A 24,775-nucleotide genomic window follows, 5' to 3' on the forward strand; every position below is an offset into this window, starting at 1 on the left:
AACACATTTTTGACATCTCATCCTAAACTGTATGTTTACATTTACATTACATTTTATCATTTAGCTGATGCTTTTGTCCAAAGCAACTTACAAGTTCTGTATGACAAGTCATCAGGAAGGGCACAACTCTATCAGCTGAGTAACAATGTTCATCAAAGTGTTGAGTGCTACAGTGTAGGTTAGTATATTAGGACAAGTGCATATCCGATACTACCAAATTTGCTGTGGATCCCTATTGGGATTGAAGCTTATTGAAGTTAGTATAAGGATTGTTGATATCTATCTAAGATATTAACCAATTAACTTCAAAAAGGTGTGGCTACATAAATAAATGAAAGTCAACAACCATTAGGCCAACCATCACAAGATTTAAAAAATGCCCAAAAATCTCATTGAAATTGACCACTAGCAGGCACTACAAATGCACAAATTGGAGTAAAACACATTATTGACATCTCCTCCTAAACCATAACACCAATTTTGACCATATTTGCCATGGATCATTATTGGATCAATCTTTTCAACAGTTCAATGAGGCTTGTTTATATCATTTTTAGTTTAAGATATTAACCAATGAAGTTCATAAGGCGTGGCTGAGCACAAGTCAACAACCGTTAGGTCAATCATCATCAAATCAGCAGGGTATTTAACTACCCTGAAAATCCCATTCAGATTGAACATTAGGGGGCACTACAAATTTACAAAATGTGCATTGAATAACACAAAATCAGATTATATTTCATTTTCAACATTGTCTTATCCAAACATTACAAAACTTGCAGGACATGTTTCATAACACTGCTGGACCTGTTGTGTGTGGAAAAGACTGTACACACACAGTTTCAATGTCAATTCTAATTCTAATCGATTCTAACATTTTCAAATCGATGCAGTTGAATTGTCACATTAGGATCGATGCATCGTTACACCCCTAATAGTCACTCTTAAGGCACCATACCCACTTAGGGTGACCAGGTGTCCCCCTTTTGGTTGTACTGTCCCACCATTTGATCGAACGTCCCACATATTGAGAGGATGTCCCTCTTTTTGAAGCAAAAAAAAAAATTGGTCTCGGTGAAGACCATGTTATTCTAATTTTTTTTTTTACATTATCTATCTGTCCCACTTTGTCCCACCAAAATCTTACTGTTGTCCTGCTTTTGGACCTTTTGCATCTGGTCACCCTAACCCACTATCACAACAGCAAACCCTGTGTAACCAGAACATAACAGAACCGTGTGTGTAAACTTATAATTGCAGTCTTAATTACCAATATTGGCTTGAAACCCATTGATTGTCGCTTGCGGCTATATTTATTATAATCTTTGTTATTTATTTTGTTATGGTTCTTCACTTCATTTATCAACCACTCATACTAGCTATATATATATATATTAGTATGTACTAGTATTTTTTCTAGATTAGGTAAATAATTAAAAGTATAAAGGACACTGGCAATTCAACACAGCCACATGGAAAGGACATCTCAAATTAGCCTTCCAAAGTGTAACAAGAATAGTTTGGCTATTCACTGAAACATTTGTCTTGGGGCATCAGTCTAGTTGACAGCTGTGAGAAGCCTATTATACTGCAAATCAAGTGTTACGGTCGAACAAAGTGGTAAAATGTGGCAGTACCCCAGAACAGACAGACACAGGAGACAGATGTATAAATAAACCAGATTTAATAAAATGGAATACAAGGGGAATAAACAAACCTATACTAACGGGACCTAAGTGGGGCGAGTGTGCTGTGGATGCCAGTGGCGAAAATGTGAATGAGGTGTGTAAGACAGTTTATCGTATGTGTATGGTATAAAACTAATGTGGTGTAATATGTAGATGTGCAGGGCTGTTGTTCGTTTGCGTGTACTAACCAGTCCAGTAACAGAGGGAGGGGGATTTATCCAGGGAGTTTGTCCATCCGTGAGGAACGAGGGAGAAGTCCATGCAGAGACGCAAGTGGGAGGGGGAGCGACACAGTGATTACCGGGGGTGGGGGTATCCTTGAAGGAGAGAGGAGAAGACAACGGCGGTTAAACATCTTAAAACCTACCTGTTCTCCCTAGCATTTAACCTTCCCTACCCATAACCACCCTCCTCCAACCTGTCGCCCGCCTTTTCCCCTCCCCTACCCTCTCTGCCTCCCCTCCCCTACTGGCTCATGTATTTTTGTTATCTGTTATCTGTTTGGGTTATTGAGAAGCGCTTTATAAAATAAATGAATTATAATTATTATTAAAAGAACAAAACACTGGGAAAACAAAGTAACGAAGCCGGGTTAGTCTACAACAAGAGAGAAAATATGCTATGACTTGAATACACTTTAGGTAAGACTAACCACAAGTGATCAGTATGAACAGAGACGGGCTGTCAGGCTTCTTATGGGACAGGTGTCTCTGTCTCCGCGTGCAGCTGTTTCCGATTGCGTCTGATTAGGCTTGACGAGGTGGGAGTCGCAACATCAAGGTCTCCAACCAATAATGTTAAATCATTAAAACAAGGTTCTCAATTAGTGTACTGATGTACAATGATTTTTTAATTTAGTTAATTAATAAAAATTTTACCCAGGGACAGTGCACATTAATCAACATCTTCAGTGTCCACATCAATGTAAATGTGCCAGAATTAGGTAATGAGCTATTTTTCATCTGTAGTCCCTGCCTAACATGCATGTCTTTATGGTAACAATTACATGCAAACACTGATGGTGACTGACCTTTGACTGTTACAGAGTAAACAATGCATTATTTAAACAATCAAAAATATATTTATCTTAAATAAATTCAGCATAAATGGACAAGTAACAAAGTGACAAAAAAGCATACAAAATGAATTAATAAATGAATGAATAAAACAAAAATGATAAAAAAAAAAAAAAAAAAAAAAAAAAAAACTCCCACTTCACAGTGTTAAATATTACTTCATTGTGAAATTACCAGGAGTGTGCCAGGAGTTCTTATGACAACATGTAATAACAAACGCAAACTTCACAGGCATGTCTAAATGTCACACAACAAGATAATAAAAGTGACATTAATTACATCATCTGCCCACTGTAACTACAGACATGTTGTGAAATTAATTTCAGTGATAAGATAAAATCAACTGTTAAAGAAGTGCCATTAAGTTGAACCATTCCTGAGGCTCTACATCGGAGACAAGTAGCACTGTCTAGATTTACCCACAGCCACCCACATTAAGTTATAAATTACCAATTGAAGATGACTGGCAATGTTAAAGCATCCAGAAGGTGAGAGCTATTTAAAACAAACAGCAAATACATTAGTGATTTATTCACACACAGCTGTTGTAAAGACCCACGTTCTCAGCCTGACCTGACCAGTCCCAATGCAGCAGTTGGTATCAAGCCAAAAAAGGAATTGTGTTGATACTTGAGTTTATCCTTAGTAGTGGCCAATTAACCTGTATTATTTCCTTTGGAAATAATTTTACTTGTTTATTTATTTCCAAAATGGAAAACTGCACTACTCTCTAAACCCAATAATAATAGATAATAATGATGAATAATGCCATGCAAATGGATGGCATGTATACAATTCCTATTCCTATTTACACTAGGCCTAATGCCAAATTTAAACACTGATTTCTTTGCTCCAAACCCAAAACAGCACAAGATGTGTGTAAAGACCAAAATATGTGAAATTTGATCTGAGAAGGAAATGCCACCTGGAAGTCTAGATAGCAGACACCGGGGTTCTTGGAAGGATTGGTCAGCTTTGGAAGGATAGCTTGGCTTTTTACCATATTTGACACAAGTTCTCCATTTTTAACTTCTGCTTTGCTGGTATATAAGGAGCCCCCTGACAGAGCTGAGAACAGGTAGAAGAGGAGGCCTGACCAGTTCCATCGTGTGGTGAGATGTTCTTATTTTATAACAGAGAAGGGAAACAAGAAATTTACACAGTTAATGGGGTCATGTTGTTAACTTTTCATTAATTGTGTGTCCAATGTACTATGTCTCAGGATAATAATTAATTTAGTGATCTTAAAATTCTCACTCACAGAACAGTCATAATACTGAATGCTGATTTGCGAATGGACCTAGTCTTCCAAATTCAAAGGATCCAACCCAGCTAACTAGAAAGATTTCAAGAGTTGGTTTTTTTGAGAGGCCAAACAAGACCAAATCTATTTGTGATGTGTTCACTGGAGATCATTTGAAATTACCTGTAAAAGTGATACAGGTAAACTTGAAAATTTACCCAAATTAATTTAAAAAAAGAAAGTATCTTAAATGACGTAAGACACAAGCTAGCTTCTTATAAAATGGGTATTATGATATCGATTATTGCACATAATATACATGCATAACATTTTTATACAGGCTTGCGTAATATCATGCTACTACATTTGACTGGAGGAGAGGGTCCGGTATGGGCCTCCTTATTTTATTCATGCATATTATACAAATATGTTTTTGACCCAATGGTCCTACAGAGATTATGCTCATAATCTCACACATATCCCAAAACTACAAACTATTCGTATAAATTCAAATGGTTTGACAGTTAAAGAGTTGTAAAGTGTGATGTCATATATTCCAGGAAGTATTAAAGACAGCTGCAGTAAAATCATGAAAATTATATAATAACAAGGCCTGCAGGAACTGTTGCACTCATTTTAATTTTCATAATTTGACGTAGCTGTTAATACATCCTGAAACTCTGAAACTACATTTAGTTGTATAAGAGAATAAATCAGATTCTCTTTTTGGGTGGAGTGTGCTTTTAAATGTAACTAGTGACTGCAGATGTTAGATAAATGTAATGAACCTTTTTTGAGACAAAGAGTGGAAAATAAGCTAGGCCACCTCGATTTATACACGGATATGGCTTTGTTCAAATGGAAATCTCACTATATGATTTCATATGAACTCAAGAAGGGGACATATTCACAAAAATTACTGCATAATATATGTAGCAGAAACTAAGATAATGTGTACTTTCATTTTCCTCTTCTGAGACAAGGCTCTGAGGGTAGATAACAGGATATTCAATTTAAACTCCCCTCCTCTTTTGACAATTTTAGTTAGAGACTCACTGCCTCACTGGCTCTATTGGCTCTCTCCTACATACAGTAGGTAGGTTGGTTGTAGAGCTGTACCTCAAATGTACCATCCTGAAGAAAGACAAGTAGCTCTCTGGCTCTATTGGCTCACTCCTAACATGATTTTTCTCTCATGCAGGGTTCTACATTGTGAAAAGTTCTTCTGTGATTGGGTAGTTTAACAAGGTAAGAACAGAACATCCTCCAACCTGCCACTATTTATCCAATAGTCTTCTGTAATCTTTACACCAGATGAGGGTGAATTTAGTTTTGGGTCAACGTCCATAATATAAAATAAAATAAATAAATAAAAAAAAGAATACACTAACCTTCTTACTGTTCTATACTACCATGCACTCTTCCTACTATACTAATATGTCTTTACTACTATGCACTCAACACTGCAGCACCCAAGTTTCAGCACTGTTTGACGAACATTGTTACTCAGCTGAAAGAGTTGTACCCTTCCTGTTGACTTGTCGTACAGAACTTGTAAATCGCTTTGGATAAAAGCGTCAGATAAATTACAAAATGTAAACAACCAGCACTCACGGTAAATGTCTTTATAATAAATGTATTGCATGGGCAGCATGAGCAGCCGGTTTGTTAGTTTGCTGCCCATCCACCAAATTTCAATGGTGTAATATTCTGAGTGGTGGTAGTTCCTTCTATTGTTGTACTCTTCAAGACCATGCACCCGGGAAGAGACTGTTTGAAAAAGTTTGAGTTGTGCTCGCACCCACCTTAATATACAAATGATTTTTGTCTGTCAACATGAAGCCGCCACCATGAGTACGGACGCGGAGATGGCCGTGTATGGCAAGGCCTCCATATACCTTCGTAAGCCAGAGGCAGAGAGGCTTGCGGCTCAGACCACACCCTTTGATGCCAAGTCTGCTGCTTACGTGGCTGATACTAAGGAGCTGTACCTCAAATGTACCATCCTGAAGAAAGACGGTGGCAAAGTCACTGTCAAAGTGCATGACACTCAGGAGGTAAAGTAGGCTGAAGTATTTCATACAGAATTCAAAGCAATACAACTAGCAGATGAGTCAGTAAACTGAAATTGTGTTTTTGTATTTCAGGAGAAAACCGTTAAGGAGGATGATGTTACCCCTATGAACCCTCCCAAGTATGACAAAATTGAGGACATGGCCATGATGACCCATCTCAATGAAGCCTCTGTGTTGTATAACCTCAAAGAGCGTTATGCCGCATGGATGATCTACGTAAGATATTCTCAAATATGAATAAAAGGTGCAATATTAAATAATGACCGTTAAGATAAGCCTACTGTAAATTTTCCTGAATCTCTATTCCCCTTCAGACCTACTCTGGGCTGTTCTGTGCCACTGTGAACCCCTACAAGTGGCTCCCAGTGTACGACCAGGAGGTTGTAAATGCCTACAGAGGCAAGAAGCGTATGGAGGCCCCACCCCACATCTTCTCTGTCTCTGACAATGCCTTTCAGAACATGCTTACTGGTATGTCCTTCATGGTCAAGAAAATCCTATGATTATGTTTAGTTTTGGTTAAACAGATAATAAATGTCTTTGCTTTACCTTTCACAGATAGGGAGAACCAGTCTGTTCTTATCACGTAAGTTTCTCATCTATTGTTCATAAAAAATATCAATATAATCAAAATTATTGAAATGAGTTTGTGAGTTTCTCTTAATTCAATTATCTATACACAGTGGAGAATCTGGTGCCGGAAAGACTGTGAACACCAAGCGTGTCATCCAGTACTTTGCCACAATCGCAGTGGGTCCTGGTGGAGAGAAGAAGAAAGAATCAAAGATCCAGGTAAAATACTGGGAGGATATACTGAAAATGGAAACCACAGAAATTGTAACAAAGAGTGGAAATTTACTGATATGATCGTTAAAATGTGAAAATGTAATTATAGGGCTCACTGGAGGATCAGATAATTGCAGCCAATCCCTTGCTGGAGAGTTATGGTAACGCAAAGACCGTGAGGAATGACAACTCCTCTCGCTTTGTAAGTTGAATATAAAATGTTCTATCAAATATCACTTGGGCATTACTTGGTTACACAATAATAACACTGTTGTGTTCTTCTGAAAAGGGTAAATTCATCAGAATCCACTTCCTCCCAACTGGCAAACTGTCCAGTGCTGATATTGAAACATGTAAGTATAACATTCACATACAAAATTAAACAAGTGATATTGGCTAGATATTAATTATGACCAAACCTCATAGATCTGCTGGAGAAGTCCAGAGTGACCTTCCAGCTTCCAGATGAGAGAGGCTACCACATCTTCTACCAGATGATGACCAACCACAAGCCTGAGCTGATTGGTGAGCTGAATAACTGATTAACCAATAACTATTATAACTAATCTTAACTGTCAACAACAATGGTCCATAATCAATGGACGGAAGCAGATCCTGTCTAACTCATTTGCTTCTATGTGCTTCCAGAAATGACTCTCATCACCAACAACCCCTATGACTTCCCCATGTGCAGTCAGGGTCAGATCACTGTGGCCAGCATTAATGACAACGATGAACTGGATGCCACTGATGTGAGTGATGTGTATAATCTACCTTTTTACACAGATGTTCCATCTCATTATATTATTATTGATATGTTTAAATGTTGATTTAAGAATAATTACATTACATACAGTATGCAATTTCTCAAATTGCCATAAGATGGTAAATGATAGAGACACGATACTTAGAATTTACCTGACCCGCCAAATGGTTTGTTACACAGAAGAACCATCTTGGAAGTAAGTAGTTAGCATGCATTCATGCAAGACAATACAAAGCAACAGCAATGATTGCTTAAAACCTGTTCCACCCCAGGTGAAAATCTGCATAAAATGTATACCTAGGTAAATGGAATATTGCTCCACTTCTACAAGGGCTATTTGCATATTCTTGGTATCTAGGTACATCTATGGACCTCAATGAATGTATTCTCAGTGTCAGAAATATTGTGTCTATTACTAGGCTTGCTTAAATTGTGATGAAACAAAGGAAAATATGAATTATGATTTTTCTTTTCATCTTTGACAGTGAATAACACCATGATAATAATGACCAGACTTAAAAAACTGCCACTGACCTCGTTCAGTACACTCTTGAGATCATGTGTACAAAATATCTAAGGAAATTAATAAAGGGAAGATGATAAAACCGAAGGTTCTGTATATACAGTACTGAATTCTCCCATCCGGACCAATGCTATTTGAAATATTATTATAGAATATAGAATATATGCTTATACATTACCTTATTATAGCCAATTCGCACATTTATATATATACATATAGTATCTTTCAAATGCCCGAGTTCAATTTGGATTTAGTATCACCAGGCATGCATAATAACAGATAATAATATCTACTGTACTCGACTGTACTTTTTTATTTTTCTCACAGTGCAACCATTTTGAAACTAATTTCAGATCTAGTTGTTCCTATATGCTCACAATAGGGAGGAGAAACTAACTGCGTTTCAATATTTGTCAAATCGTTACCTTTTGTGGCTTATTATCAAGAATAATAACAGTTATTGACATTCAATAATTCAACTCTGAACTTTGAACCCCCATAGAACTTGAAGGGAAATGTAGTTTGGAAAAATTTCAATGCTGTTCTACACATAGATATATATAGAACACTAGATAGCTTGCCCGCGCTGCCGGCCAATGGAGAGCGACGTCACTGAACCGCCGCCATCTTGCCAGGGTCAGCCTTGAGTGAGAGTGAGTGAGCTGCACAGACAAAAATACTCATAACTCGCTGAAATATTGACGGATTTACAAACGGTTTGGTTTATTACAAGCGTTATTAACGTGGCTATGATTCAAGCGGTTTGTAAAAAAAAACATCTTTAAATTTTTTTTTTATAAGTATGCAGTATCATAACTACATCTTTGATGTTTATAGCAAACCAACCCGTTTGTAAATCCGTCAATATTTCAGCGAGTTATGAGTATTTTTGTCTGTGCAGCTCACTCACTCTCACTCAAGGCTGCCCCTGGCAAGATGGCGGCGGTTCAGTGACGCTGGTGACTCCGCCTTAAGCTATCTAGTGTTCTATAGATATCTATGGTTCTACACCTATGAATGCCCTCGACAAAATGGCCGCAAAGAAACTACAATTTGCGGGTTTTTTTATTTCCAAAATGGTCGCCATCTCGGATTATACTTCTTCAAAACGAGAAGGTAAAACCATATTATGCCACTTATAACCTATTGCTAACCTATTGCCAACCTAACGTTTTACATTCTACATGCTTTTGTGACATGTTTGTGATGGTAATACTTGAAAACGGTTGATTTTAAAATCGCAAATGATTTCCATCAATCATAAAAATATGGATCTATGATCATAATGGCAAAAGGGGTTGGTACCGACCCAGAGGGGTGGAACAGGTTACCACTTATCCAAAACATTTAAATAAAAAACCTAGTTGGCCTGAAGGAAGCACTATGAAGCTCAAATTTAGAAGGCCTTCATTTCCACACCACAATTCTAATTGACAAGAAACGTTGCTGACATATCCAGCTTTCCTTGCTCTACAAGTGTGCTTTTAACCCCCTAGTCCACAATAAAGCTCTTGGTGACTTTTCTGCATGTGGTTTACATTCTTATATATTTTTTTCTTTTACTTATTTCAACTTATTTTCATACAGGAAGCCATTGACATTCTGGGCTTCAATGCTGAGGAGAAGAATTATATCTGGAAGCTGACTGGTGCTGTGCTTCACCATGGCAACTTGAAGTTCAAGCAGAAGCAGCGTGAGGAGCAGGCTGAGCCTGATGGCACAGAGGGTGAGTATTAAAAGATAGGTTCACTATTTTTCAAACCAGCCCTTATGTTGCTTTCTTTATTTTGCACCATTTCAGCAAAACAGTAAAAAATCAAAACATTGACCATGCCAGAAAGTGTATAAGGTGCTGAGTAGAGGCACGAAACCCAGATGGGCCTATACAGGGGCTTCCCATCATTTATAATCATGCATCACAAAATCTCACTGATAGATTTAGTTTTGAGAAACATACCCCACCACTGCAGCTTCTCTGTGGACTTAATTCAGTCTCAGTCCAATTAAGCTTTAGTTTTAGAGTTTAGACCTTCAAAAACCATGATAAATCTGCTTTTTGGGCTCACAGTATTATGTTTATATTATATGTTCGACTGAAACACAAACCATGCTTTCTATCAGGTTGACTTAATATTGTAAATCTGTTCCCTTGGCTACATCCACGCAAGAAGCAAACATTTTGCTCCTACATTTTCCTCCCCCAAGAGGAAAAACTATAGTTTAATAAAAGGAAGGAAACATTTACAAACTTTTTAGAATTAGCCGTAACTCCAATGGAATACATACACTACAAGAGACAAGATACAAAATCACACTCTGTTAAGTCGAGGGAACGTGTTCAGCCTGGTCATGATGAATGGGTTCAGATTGGAGGATGCTGCTTACACCTCAAAAACATACATTCACAATCCATTGTGGTAATCTTTTTTGATCTTGTTCCCAAATAACAATATACAGTATGATCGTTTGTGCAAGTATCATGCAGAATCCTGACTTTCACACAGGCACATTTGCCTTGGGCTCTGTTTTTGTTCAAGTATTATATTCCATCTTTGTTACGCTAGTGTGACTCTATGGCATCATGCTGTCTCTTTGCTATGCTGAACCCTAGGCATTATGGTTTATGCTGTCTCTTTACTATGCTAGTGTAACTCTATGGCATTATTCTGTCTCTTTGCTATTCTAGTGTACCCCTATGGCAGTATGCTGTCTCTTTACTATGCTAGTGTAACTCTATGGCAGTATGCTGTCTCTTTACTATGCTAGTGTGACTCTATGGCATCATGCTGTCTCTTTGCTATGCTAGTGTACCCCTATGGCAGTATAGTCTCTTTACTATGCTAGTGTAACTCTATGGCATTATGCTGTCTCTTTGCTATGCTAGTGTACCCCTATGGCATTATACTGTCTCTTGGCTATGGTAGTGTAACTCTGTCATTATGTTGTCTCTTTGCTATGCTAGTGTGACTATATGGCATTATGCTGTCTCTTTGCTATGCTAGTGTGACTCCATGGCATGAATCGTGAATACAATATTCCTGGACATTTCTCCTGAATGCGTTTTATACATATTTTCAGAGGCTGACAAAATCGCCTACCTAATGGGCCTGAACTCTGCTGACATGCTGAAGGGTCTGTGCTACCCCAAAGTGAAGGTTGGAAATGAGTATGTCACCAAGGGACAGACTGTGCCTCAGGTGAGCAAGATACATTACATCCTTCCCCTTCTATGTATTTCACACACAGGTCACAGCAAATATGTTGCTTCACATTTTCCTGTATACACTATTAACAGAATTCCCAAAGTAACATTTTGGAGAGTGTGTGCAAGTGGGAGACTGACAGCATTGGAGTGCTAATGTATGTATATACATGCATTTAAATTCAATCAAATCACTTTTTTCAGGTCAATAACTCTGTTATGGCCCTGGCCAAGTCCATCTATGAGAGGATGTTCTTGTGGATGGTCATCCGTATCAACCAGCAGCTGGACACCAAGATGCCAAGATCGTCTTACATTGGTGTGCTGGACATAGCTGGTTTTGAGATCTTTAATGTAAGTATGCAATTATAGCAATATATGGACTGCCTAATTTCATGGAAAGACATGTCCTCAAAGTAATGTAGGAGATTAGGCTAATATATATTTTCCCCCACTGACAGTACAACAGCATGGAGCAGCTTTGCATCAACTTCACCAATGAGAAACTGCAACAGTTCTTCAACCACACCATGTTTGTCCTGGAGCAAGAGGAGTACAAGAAGGAGGGTATTATCTGGGAGTTCATTGACTTCGGCATGGACTTGGCTGCCTGCATTGAGCTCATTGAGAAGGTACACCATAACGTTGTGACTTATTAAAATATTGCTTAGAATGCCACAAGGTGTGTCTAAATGATCTGTATATCTCTTTTCCACTTTTATATAGCCCATGGGCATCTTCTCCATCCTTGAAGAGGAGTGCATGTTCCCCAAGGCGTCTGACATGAGCTTCAAGAACAAGCTGTATGACCAACATATGGGCAAGAACAAAGCATTTGAGAAACCTAAACCCGGCAAGGGCAAGGCTGAGGCCCACTTCTCCATGGTCCACTATGCTGGAACTGTGGATTACAACGTCACTGGATGGCTGGACAAGAACAAGGATCCACTGAACGATTCGGTGATGCAGCTTTACCAGAAGTCTTCCGTTAAACTGCTGCCTGTACTGTATCCTGCTGTAGTTGAAGGTACGTCATTATGAGATATTTACTTTTAAGTGTGATTATTACAATACAAGTGATGAGTTGAGTTGATTATCTCAACTTTTAAGTATCCTCTGTCATACAAAATGTATTTTCAATACTATCAATTAAATTACATTGTCCAACATAAATGTCCAGCATAATGAGATTTAGATAATAATGTTGAATCTATAAACTGATGATGTATTATCAAATCAATAGAGGCTGGTGGCGCAAAGAAGGGAGGCAAGAAGAAGGGTGGCTCCATGCAGACTGTGTCCTCCCAGTTCAGGGTAAGATGTAACAACAACACTGACTTTTTGGAATTAAATACAAATAATTGCTTTTCATGAATAATATTTGGTTTTGGTTTTGATATCTACAGGAGAACTTGGGCAAGCTGATGACCAACTTGAGGGCCACCCATCCTCACTTTGTGCGTTGCCTGATTCCCAATGAGTCAAAGACTCCAGGTACACTGACAGTTAACATAATGTTCTTTACGTATCTTATTATGATGGTGCTTTAGTGATTTAGTGTAGCGCAGTGGTAATGAGTCATTACATTGTCGTAATAATCGTGAAAAAAATCTTCTCTGTAGGGCTGATGCAGAACTTCCTGGTTATCCACCAGCTGAGGTGTAATGGTGTACTGGAGGGTATCAGAATCTGCAGAAAGGGATTCCCCAGCAGAATCCTCTATGCTGACTTTAAGCAGAGGTATCCATTAACTTTCAACAAACTTTGAAACTTACAACTATCTAAGTGCTGAACATGAATTCATTAATATAACTCCATGAACTCTTTCACAAAAGGTACAAAGTACTGAATGCCAGTGTCATCCCTGATGGTCAGTTCATGGACAACAAGAAGGCCTCTGAGAAGCTGCTTGGGTCAATTGATGTGGAACACGAAGACTACAAGTTTGGGCACACCAAGGTACATAAAATACAAAATGTTGATTGACTTCATTTGATATCATGGCCTGAGAGAAGTCTCAATATTGACTGTCTGGAGGGTGTCCAGTATATAATATAATAACCAGATAATTGCCAGAATGTTCTTTAATTGTTAGCAGTATCATTTCCCTTCCTTTATTATGGAACTCTGAATAGTGGAATCAATGGTGTTCACAAGCACAAAGCCATAGTATATTTGCTATACATTCATCCAGTAAGGACATTCTGAATGGTTTCAAAAAGGCTCAACTTTCTTTTGGAAATACTTTTCAATATCAAAACAGTGGCTTTTTAGATGCAAATCACCTCATAGGCATTGTAACTAGTCACTCAGTCACTGACTGTCAGCCACTCTGCCCCTAGTTTCGGCTCACAGGCATGGCAATTTACTTCACGTATATGACTGGACTGCAATCATATAGCGCTTTTCATATAGCCGTCTTTTTTTGGCCTTTTCTTTAACAATTTACTTTTCAAAATAAAAATGATATATATATATATTAAATAATTCTAATATATTTTTGCATATCATTGCCCACATTAATCAAATAAAAAGTGTTATCACCTAGTCCTAGTCAGACAACATTATACACTTAAAGTGTGTGAGTATTTTGCAGTATTATAGAGCAGCTTAAGTTTCTCTTTCATTTCTAGTAGTAGAGTAAATTTAACTTCACGTGAAGGAGAGAAAGAAGGGTCAAGATATTTTTTTTGGCTGTGAAAGTGTTGGATTCTATGAAGTTTGATTTTGACATTGTTGGAGATGCATAGAAGTGAATGGTATCTAGTAGGTAGGGAAATTAATCACATGATAGCTGTTTCAGTGATAATGACATCTTTGAAAAACCAATGCCTGATTTTTCTTTAAAAATGCTGACATTATCCCATGAATAAAAACCAACAAAGTCATATATGAATATGTCATTTATCTTGTCTCTTATTCAGGTGTTCTTCAAAGCTGGTCTGCTGGGTGTCCTTGAGGAGATGAGAGATGAGAAGCTGGCTAGTCTGGTCGGAATGACTCAGTCTCTTAGCCGTGGTTTCCTTATGAGGAGGGAGTTTGTGAAGATGATAGCGACAAGGCAAGTTGAAAACAGCCACATTCTAAATACATTGTTATGTTAAAAAACATGCTAACATGCTTTTATTAAATAACAATAACTCTTTATTCACAGGGATGCTGTTTATACTATCCAATACAACATCCGCTCATTCGTGAATGTCAAACACTGGCCATGGATGAAGGTTTACTTCAAGATCAAGCCTCTTCTGAAGACTGCTGAGACTGAGAAGGAGCTGTCTAACATGAAGGAGAACTATGAGAAGATGAAGACAGACCTGGCCACTGCTCTGGCTAAGAAGAAGGAGCTGGAGGTGAAGCTGGTGTCTCTTCTCCAAGAGAAGAATGATCTGTCGCTGCTAGCGGCATCTGTAAGTAGACTGCAACTGTCTAGAAACTGTTGATATATCATCTAAATGATGAGATTACTGTTGACACATTTCTCTCTGTTCTCCATTTTTGTCATCTAGAAACTAATATTATTATTGTGCCCTAGGAATCAGATAATCTGTCAGATGCTGAGGAGAGATGTGAGGGACTTATCAAGAGTAAGATCCAGCTTGAGGCCAAACTCAAAGAGACAACTGAGAGACTGGAAGATGAGGAGGAAATGAATGGTGAGCTGACTGCCAAGAAGAGGAAACTGGAGGATGAATGCTCTGAGCTCAAGAAGGACATTGATGACCTGGAGCTCACCTTGGCCAAAGTGGAGAAGGAAAAACATGCCACTGAGAACAAGGTTCATATAAGTATTCTCTCTGGCTAAATTATCAAACAGTAACAAGATGATCATTCATTTATGATAACATGATTTGTTTCCTTATTCAGGTGAAGAATCTGACTGAGGAGATGACCTCTCAGGATGAGAGCATTGGTAAGCTAACAAAAGAGAAGAAAGCCCTCCAAGAGGCACATCAACAGACTCTTGATGACCTGCAGGCAGAGGAAGACAAAGTCAACACTCTGACCAAGGCCAAGACTAAGCTTGAGCAGCAAGTGGATGATGTGAGTTATGAGTTCTACCAAAATGTGGAAGAAAACAAGCAGGACATTTGAGATGAGTTGCGACCAATTTGTCTTCAGGAAATGTTAACCTGAGCACTGTATCCATTCTCTTTATGCAATCATGTAGTTGGAAGACCAGTGTTGTAGAATCTACAATGTAGACTAAGGATAGCTGGATATGTGTACAAAGTCTCATGTTGAATGGAGTAAGGGACTTGTAGTGTACAAGTTATTGCTTTTCAACGTTGAACATTTGGGCTTTTTATAATAGCGCCACCATCTGGGTAATCAATGAGAAATTGCCACACCAAAATGTAAGACATACAATGCCTTTTTCCAAATTTGATTAGGTGTAGCCAACATATGGAAAGACCTAGACACTTTCATAATTACACATTTCAAGAAGCTATGCTCTAGATGCCACACAACAAGTGTTGTGAGAATCAAGCGAATAATCAGGCTGTGAGGAGTTGGGAGAAAAAGCTATTTTCCTAAAATGCTATATGGCAGATATGGGTGGTCCCACTGGTGAAGTTGTAGATTAAGGTAGCTGAATGTGCACAAATTCTTGTGTCAATCAGTTTTAAGGTGTGACATTTTGCATCTAAAAATCATATTGTTGACAAATTTCTAAACTTAAATCCACAGCTTGAAGGTTCTCTGGAGCAAGAGAAGAAGCTCCGCATGGACCTTGAGAGAACCAAGAGGAAGCTTGAAGGTGACCTGAAACTGGCTCAAGAATCCATCATGGATCTGGAGAATGACAAGCAGCAGTCTGATGAGAAACTCAAGAAGTAAGATATAGTGTTTCACTTATATACTGTATATTTTCTCATGCATGACATAATATACCATGTCTTGAATCTTGAATGTGTGTGAAGATGAGGTGGATACACTGAGAAATATGACAATACTGTTTTTTGTGTGAATCATATAGGAAGGACTTTGAAACTTCGCAGTTGCTTAGCAAGATTGAGGATGAGCAGTCCCTGGGTGCTCAGCTTCAGAAGAAGATCAAGGAGCTGCAGGTGAGTTCTATTTTTGACTATTTGGTACATCTTAGCTAAACATCCGATTCTGATTGGCTGAGAGGTGGGAATTTATTCCTTGAATCCATCAAACTAGTGGCATCAAGTAGTTTGATTGATTTTCAATTGTATTTAACTTGAAATTACACTCAGTAACAACAGAGCATCACAATCTAAGGCTATGCAAGATACAAGATACTTTATTATTACCATACAACAGTGTTGATGCTAATCATTTTGCTATGATGTGGTAGCTAAGTTCTAGTGCAAAATCGGTATGGAAATAATGCACTGGGGATTATGAAAGCATTAGTTACTAGGTCATTGATACAGTAGTTATTTTCTTGAATATGAATAGTAAAATGTTTTTCCATTGCATAGGATTAAAATCTTTATGACAAATTGTGTTCCACACATTAGTCCGGCCTTCAGGTGTTGCCAGGAAAACTGAAATATTGCTAGCTAAAAGTAAAAAAGTCCATATTATCCTGGTTTCTGTGGAAATTATATTATTTGATTAGTGGTTGTATTAAAATGTACTTGTAGTTACACAGTTTAAATGCCCTTTGTGCAGAGCAAAATGCGTGACATTAAATTGTGTCATACCTGACTGCTCTTTTATTTTCTTTGAATGAACTTATTGGCAAATGTTCATTATATGCATTTTATTCATTTTAAAGGCTCGCATTGAGGAGCTGGAGGAAGAGATTGAGGCTGAACGTGCTGCTCGTGCCAAGGTTGAGAAGCAGAGAGCTGACCTCTCCAGGGAACTGGAGGAGATCAGTGAGAGGCTTGAGGAGGCTGGTGGAGCCACTTCAGCTCAGATTGAGATGAACAAGAAGCGTGAGGCTGAGTTCCAGAAGCTGCGTCGTGACCTTGAGGAGTCCACCCTGCAGCATGAAGCCACCTCTGCTGCTCTCCGCAAGAAGCAGGCTGACAGTGTTGCAGAGCTGGGAGAGCAGATCGACAACCTCCAGCGTGTCAAGCAGAAGCTGGAGAAGGAGAAGAGTGAATACAAGATGGAGATTGATGACCTCTCCAGCAACATGGAAGCTGTTGCTAAGGCCAAGGTATACTAATCTACACAGTACATACATTCATGTGCAGAACACAAGTAACATGAAAAATGTACTCAACCAATTCAATGTTAATTAACAGGGAAATCTTGAGAAGATGTGCCGCACCCTTGAGGACCAACTTAGTGAACTGAAGGCGAAAAGCGATGAGAATGTGCGCCAGATAAATGATGTCGGCACTCAGAGAGCAAGACTCCTGACTGAGAATGGTAAGTTCTACTATAAAAAAATACGTTTTGTGTTCATCTTGTCCTTTTTTCATTTGTCCATTTCATTTTTCCAACCTGTCTAAAAAAATCTAATTTCAAAACTAGGTGAGTTTGGTCGTCAGCTTGAGGAGAAAGAAGCCCTTGTCTCCCAGCTGACCAGAGGCAAGCAGGCCTTCACTCAGCAGATTGATGAGCTGAAGAGGCAGGTTGAGGAGGAGGTTAAGGTGAAGAAAATCTTCTTTAAAAAAGTAGTAGTGATTTCTTTAATTCTTTTTATTATTATTGTCTCTAATGTAAGTGTACTTATTTCAATAACCTTTTTAGGCTAAGAATTCCCTTGCCCATGGTGTTCAATCAGCCCGCCATGACTGTGACCTTCTGAGGGAGCAGTTTGAGGAGGAGCAGGAGGCCAAGGCTGAGCTGCAGCGTGGAATGTCCAAGGCCAACAGTGAGGTAGCCCAGTGGAGGGCCAAGTATGAAACTGATGCTATCCAGCGCACAGAGGAGCTTGAGGAGGCAAAGTAAGTCAATATTGTTTTCTTTACTGTACATCTCAACAAACATAGTTCATTACATTTCATAACATTGTTACATTTAACAACTGTTCACCAGGAAAAAGCTGGCCCAGCGCCTTCAGGAGGCTGAGGAGCAGATTGAGGCTGTGAACTCCAAGTGTGCCTCTCTGGAGAAGACCAAACAGAGACTCCAGGGTGAGGTGGAGGACCTCATGATTGATGTGGAGAGGGCCAATGGTCTGGCTGCCAACCTTGACAAGAAGCAGAGGAACTTTGACAAGGTACATTGATATTCATTACTTTAACTAAGGACATTTATTAAGAATTCTTCAAAGACTATGTTACATTTCTTTAAATTACTTTGCAGGTCCTGGCAGAGTGGAAGCAGAAGTTTGAGGAGGGCCAGGCAGAGCTGGAGGGAGCTCAGAAAGAGGCTCGTTCTCTCAGCACTGAGCTGTTCAAGATTAAGAACTCCTATGAGGAGGCTCTGGATCAGCTGGAGACCCTGAAACGCGAGAACAAGAACCTGCAGCGTGAGTCCATTAACAAAAAAGACATGTTACTTAATAATAATAATAATAATACCATGATAAATGTAGATGATGATGAAATCTGCAATGTAGTATTTCTCATCCCTGTTTTGTGGTATCTACAGAGGAGATCTCAGACCTGACTGAACAGATTGGTGAGACTGGAAAGAACATCCATGAGTTGGAGAAGGCCAAGAAGACAGTGGAAACTGAGAAATCAGAGATGCAGACAGCCCTTGAGGAAGCTGAGGTAAAAGTTATCAAAGTTAATCAAAGAATGTATGTATATCCAATATTACATTCAAAAGTCAACCAGGGCTTTATTTTGAATGTATTTTTAGGGAACTCTGGAACATGAAGAGTCCAAGATTCTGCGTGTCCAGCTGGAGCTCAACCAGATTAAGGGTGAGGTTGACAGGAAGCTGGCAGAAAAGGATGAGGAGATGGAGCAGATCAAGAGGAATAGCCAGAGGGTGACTGACTCAATGCAGAGCACTCTGGACTCTGAGGTCAGGAGCAGGAATGATGCCATGAGAATCAAGAAGAAGATGGAGGGAGACCTGAATGAGATGGAGATCCAGCTGAGTCATGCCAACCGCCAGGCTTCTGAGGCCCAGAAGTCACTGAGGAATGTTCAGGGACAGCTCAAGGTACTGAATGAGGAACTTTTGTATTTCGCTGTCACATAGTCCTCTATGCTAATTAATCAGTGATTCAAATAGGAAATTAAATATTCTTCATTGTTTTTTACAGTTGTGTTTGTATTAGTGTTGGTGTCCCCCACTTGCATGATATGCTGTAAATAAAGTGCTCCAATTCCACAGCTGCTTAAAAGCATGAAAGCATTGTCTTTATGGCATGATGCTTTCACCTTTAGTGTTCCCATTCAAAATAACGTCAGTGCCCGTTGCCCCTCATACTAAATGTAGCCACATTCCGATATTTTCTGATATATTCTGTCACTATCTTTTACCATCAGGATGCTCAACTACACCTTGATGATGCTCTCAGAGCACAGGAAGACCTGAAGGAGCAGGCTGCCATGGTTGACCGTAGAAATGGACTCATGATGGCTGAGATCGAGGAGCTGAGAGCTGGTCTGGAGCAGACAGAGAGAGGCCGCAAACTGGCTGAGCAGGAACTGGTGGACGCCAGTGAACGTGTTGGACTGCTGCACTCTCAGGTAAATAAACTAAATTATCTGAATTATCTGACTTTTTTTCAGTAATTTGTTTCTTAGGATTATGTTTGAGCCATCATTGAAACTCTTATCTGTATGTCTGTTTTTCTTTTAGAACACCAGCCTTCTGAACACCAAGAAGAAGATTGAGACTGACCTGGTCCAAGTCCAGGGTGAAGTAGATGACAGTGTTCAAGAAGCCAGGAATGCAGAGGAGAAGGCCAAGAAGGCCATCACTGATGTAGGTTTACATTTCATATGATAGTTTCTTCATGGCCAAGAAGGCCATCACTGATGTGGGTTTACATTTCATATGATAGTTTCTTCATGGCCAAGAAGGCCATTACTGAAGATTTGGTTTAATTTCAGACAACAATGTGACATTTCCTCATCATATTTTTTGTGAATCTAGGCTGCCATGATGGCTGAGGAGCTAAAGAAGGAGCAGGACACCAGTGCTCACCTGGAGAGGATGAAGAAGAACCTGGAGGTCACAGTTAAAGACCTGCAGCACCGCCTGGATGAGGCTGAGAACCTGGCCATGAAGGGAGGCAAGAAGCAGCTCCAGAAACTGGAGTCCAGGGTAAGATAAAATAATAGCCATATTATGTCAAAATATGTATTGGTGAACAGAATAAACTGGACTCAATACCTCATTCAATTCTGAAGGTGCGTGAGCTGGAAGGAGAGGTTGAAGCTGAGCAGAGACATGGAGTAGATGCTGTTAAAGGTGTCCGCAAATACGAGAGGAGAGTGAAGGAACTCACCTACCAGGTACAAACCCACTGGCAATTGATGTATCAAACTCAATTAAGCAAATACAGCTTTCATGGAAGATCTTACCCCTGTGTATTTGCCTACTACCCCTAGACTGAGGAGGACAAGAAGAATGTTGCCAGGCTGCAGGATCTGGTTGACAAGCTGCAGATGAAGGTTAAGGCCTACAAGAGGACGGCTGAGGAAGCGGTATGGGCAAAAGGATAATGATTTTCTTTCACCTTGAAATAATAATATTGCTTTATCATAGGAATACTGAATAAGGTAGACCGATGCTGTGCTCAGAAATTACACAAAATTATCTCTGTGATGTTGTAGGAGGAGCAGGCCAATGGTCACCTGTCCAAGTGCAGGAAGGTTCAGAATGAGCTGGAGGAGGCTGAGGAGCGTGCTGACATTGCTGAGTCCCAGGTCAACAAGATGAGAGCTAAGAGCCGTGACTCGGGCAAGGTAACTAAGGAACTCTATAATAAAACATAAATAACAAACAATAAATACATATCACATTCAATAATGTAGTGCAGATACTTAAGTTGAACCAATAATATTATCATTTAAAAGAACTTGTATTGTATTGTTTAAATAACCAACATTCTTGTCTGTCTTTTCCAGGGAAAAGAAGGAGCTGAGTAAAGAACACTTGAGCCTGTTTGTTATCATACAATATGATGGAAATTGCTCTTTTCAATAAACATGTATATTTTGACACTTAAATCATTGTATGGTTTTTTCTTTGCCTTTGCCTTGCTCAATGTTGCTACATATCTGCATTTCATCAATCAATAGTAACAGATCAGTTTTAATTATACAGGAAATCCTTTAGGAAGCTTTAGAGACTTTCACAGAGTACCAACATGTCAAAACTTCTGTATGCTCTTTAATTAAATCATTGATCAGTAATGCTTTAGTGGATAGTGATCTGATGTTGATGAGGCCAATCTTCAGATGCTCAGTAATTATCTGAGTAATTTACAGCCTTATGACAGTTTAAATGGAATCAGATTGCTAAAATTGTGTGTACCAAGTAATGAGCCATTAAACAAACACAGCAACAAGGAGATAGAGTTTTTATCACATATACAACCCTGTAATAATGCACTTGAGTGCAGCCGTCAGTGATAGCTGAATGTTTTACTTATAAAATATTTTTTAAAAGCAACTTACAAAAGATAATGCACACTGCAAAAAAAGAGCCATACGGATGGTACATCATAGATAGATCACACAAATAGTCTGTTTGTAAAGAGTCAAACATTGCAATTCATGAACTTAATCAAATTCAAAACTGCACAAATTATGTTTCTGGCAATAAAAAAAACAATTACCAAGCAACATAAAGAAAAACAATCATGGCTAGAGAGAGTGGTTATAATTCTAGAGGGACATAGCTTTAAAACAACCTACTCCGTACAACTCTTAAAAGCATGTGCATTGCAGTTTGTGGGGTATCACTCTGGAATGGTCTGGAATGGCAACTATAAACAAGCACTTATGGACACATATAAGAGAGAGGAGCTTGAGCAGTAATGTGACTGCCTAATATATATTTTTCTCATTTGGATATTTGTATTTATAAAAAACGGTACTTGTATTTAATTTTTCATTATTTGTTATATTATTTTTATTTGTATTATATTATAATGTAAAATATTGTAAGGAAGGGCATTTCCCACTCTGGGCATTTTGGGGTAGAACACATCCAAGCCTTCTACAAAAACCTAGGGGTTCGCAAAGACGACTTCAAACTCAAACTGTTAGCAACTGATGAGGTGTTAAAAAAACTGAGCGCCCTCCAACCTAACAAGGCCACTGGCCATGACAATATCCCCTCAAATTCCTAAGAGACTCAGCAGCCACCATCACCCCAGTCATCACCCACATAATAAACCTCTCCATAAAACAGTGATACGTCCCCAAAGTTTTCAAAATTGCGAGAGTGACCCCCCTGCACAAAAAAGGCAGCAAATTAGACCCAGGCGACTACCTCCCTGTTTCTATTCTTACCTCCATCTCGAAAGTTATGGAAAACATTTTCTACGAACAGGTCAAAAAGCAACCTTGCGGAAAAAAAGCTAATCTACAAATTACAATCTGGCTTCAGAACATCCCATTCCACTGACACATGCCTTCTCTATTTGAATGACCACATCAAACATGGGGTGGACGTGGGAAAATACTGCGGCATGGTCATGCTGGACCTCCAAAAGGCTTTCGACACTGTCAATCACTCCATTCTGATTGATAAGCTAAAATAAATTGGTTTTGATAGTTCATCAGTGAGCTGGATGCAATCCTACCTGGAGGGGAGAGAACACTAACAGATGGTGGAGATGAACGGTACACTGTCCCCCCCCTCCCAGTGAGCTGTGGTGTTCCACAAGGAAGCATACTAGGACATTTACTGTTCCTAATTTATGCAAATGACATGTCATCAGCTTGTGACTGCAACTTGTTCCTGTTCGCGGACAACTCAGCCCTGCTGGTCTCTGACAGGGACAAGTTGCAGGTTGAAAAAGCCCTCAGCTCTGAACTCGGCAGAATCTGCACCTGGCTCGCTGATAACAAACTATCATTACACCTGGGTAAAACAGAATCCATTCTCTTTGGATCAAATAGCAAACACAGCAAGGCCAACGGCTTCTCTGTTACAGTGGGTGACAATATTGTCACAAGGAAAGATGAAATTACCTACCTGGGTTCCAGTGGCGGCTGCTGACCACATTTTTTGGTGAAGCACAAATTATTATATTATATGTTAAATTATATTTTTAAAACATCCCCCAATGTGTGTGGCAGTGGTGGCTGTGAGTTAAAATATTGGGGAGGACGGGAGAGATAAAAAAAAAATGTAATAAAGAAGTACAGACACACAGTGTGGTTATGAAGACAGCAGATAGACACTACAGTTAAAGACAACAGGCACTAGTAATAAATACCTTGGAGTAACTCTTGACACACACGCCTCACTTACAAACATCACGAGATAGGAGGAGGAGGAGGAGGAGGAGGAGGAGGAGGGGAGAGGAGGAGGAGAGGGATAGGAGGAGAGGGGAGGAGGAGGAGGGGAGAGGAGAGAGGAGAGGGAGAGGAGAGGAGGAGAGGAGGGGGAGAGGAGGAGGAGGAGGAGGGGAGGAGAGAGAGGGAGGAGAGAGAGGAAGAGGAGGAGGAGGGAGAGAAAGAGGAGGAGGAGAGGAGATGTTGTACAGAACGCATCACCAGATCAATCTCAGATGCACATCACTCAGCACTATATAGAACTGAACAACACACACACACACACACACACACACACACACACACACACACACACACAGAGGCCAGGCCACAGCGGACCAAAATAAATCGCTCCTTACCCACAGACAGAAAGCATACCAACGCAGTGAACGCACGCAGTAAAATACAGCCAATTAATTAATAATCAACACAGACCCGCCGCGCCCCACAGCTACTAAATATTAAAAAAAAATTCACTCACCATTGACGATGTTACAGGAAATAGTGTCCCTCGTAAATAGACTCCCTCCCATCTGATCACTTGTAAATTAAATCCATCCTTCGATATTTTCTGATGAAAAAGGTCTCCATTCGTCTTCCCCAGCCAGCCCACTCAGAGCAAGACTAAGTCGGCCCATCTGACCTGGTAGTCCGATAACCTTGGTCGTGGGGGTCTATCTTGGTAGGTTTCAATGCAACTCCCGGTTCTCCCTGGCCACAGGTAAACACATGTTTCGCGAATCCTCCCCCAAACTCCTTATACTATCTCCGATTACTGGAGATCACTGGTGATGACATCATCACAGTCACGCTGCGGTCCTAATGTTGGCGCAAAGTTTAATTTAGCCTACTGTGTTGTTACAGCTGTACTGTATTGTACCCATTCTGCAATCTGTTAATACAATTTTCAATCAATCAATCAATCAATCAAACAGCCGGAGAACTTGATGACATCATCACAGTCACGGAGCTCTTCTCTGATTTGAGTGTCAGAACTTTGAGGGCTGTCAATCATTCAATCCCCGTTCGCGAGTGGCGTGCGCAATAATGCACGGGCGGGGCT

At 39.5% G+C, this 24,775-nt stretch overlaps 1 pseudogene across 1 annotated transcript; it reads left to right on the forward strand.

The window, feature by feature from the left end:
• Positions 1 to 5,857: 5,857 nt before the first annotated feature.
• Positions 5,858 to 19,295, forward strand: LOC311236967 (myosin heavy chain, fast skeletal muscle-like; annotated as a pseudogene). Its single transcript has 32 exons — positions 5,858 to 6,064; positions 6,155 to 6,298; positions 6,397 to 6,553; positions 6,641 to 6,668; positions 6,766 to 6,874; positions 6,978 to 7,070; positions 7,158 to 7,221; positions 7,295 to 7,393; positions 7,517 to 7,620; positions 9,745 to 9,883; positions 11,236 to 11,354; positions 11,564 to 11,713; positions 11,821 to 11,991; positions 12,086 to 12,386; positions 12,603 to 12,673; positions 12,766 to 12,853; positions 12,982 to 13,099; positions 13,195 to 13,318; positions 14,284 to 14,420; positions 14,514 to 14,769; positions 14,895 to 15,137; positions 15,227 to 15,403; positions 16,052 to 16,197; positions 16,341 to 16,431; positions 17,112 to 17,501; positions 17,590 to 17,716; positions 17,822 to 17,940; positions 18,041 to 18,237; positions 18,329 to 18,512; positions 18,599 to 18,764; positions 18,887 to 19,011; positions 19,103 to 19,295. The product of its transcript is annotated as a myosin heavy chain, fast skeletal muscle-like (transcript).
• The last annotated feature ends 5,480 nt before the right edge of the window (positions 19,296 to 24,775 follow it).

Source organism: Notolepis coatsorum (genome assembly GCF_963971535.1).
Source record: "Notolepis coatsorum genome assembly, chromosome: 11".
Taxonomy (NCBI): domain Eukaryota; kingdom Metazoa; phylum Chordata; class Actinopteri; order Aulopiformes; family Paralepididae; genus Notolepis; species Notolepis coatsorum.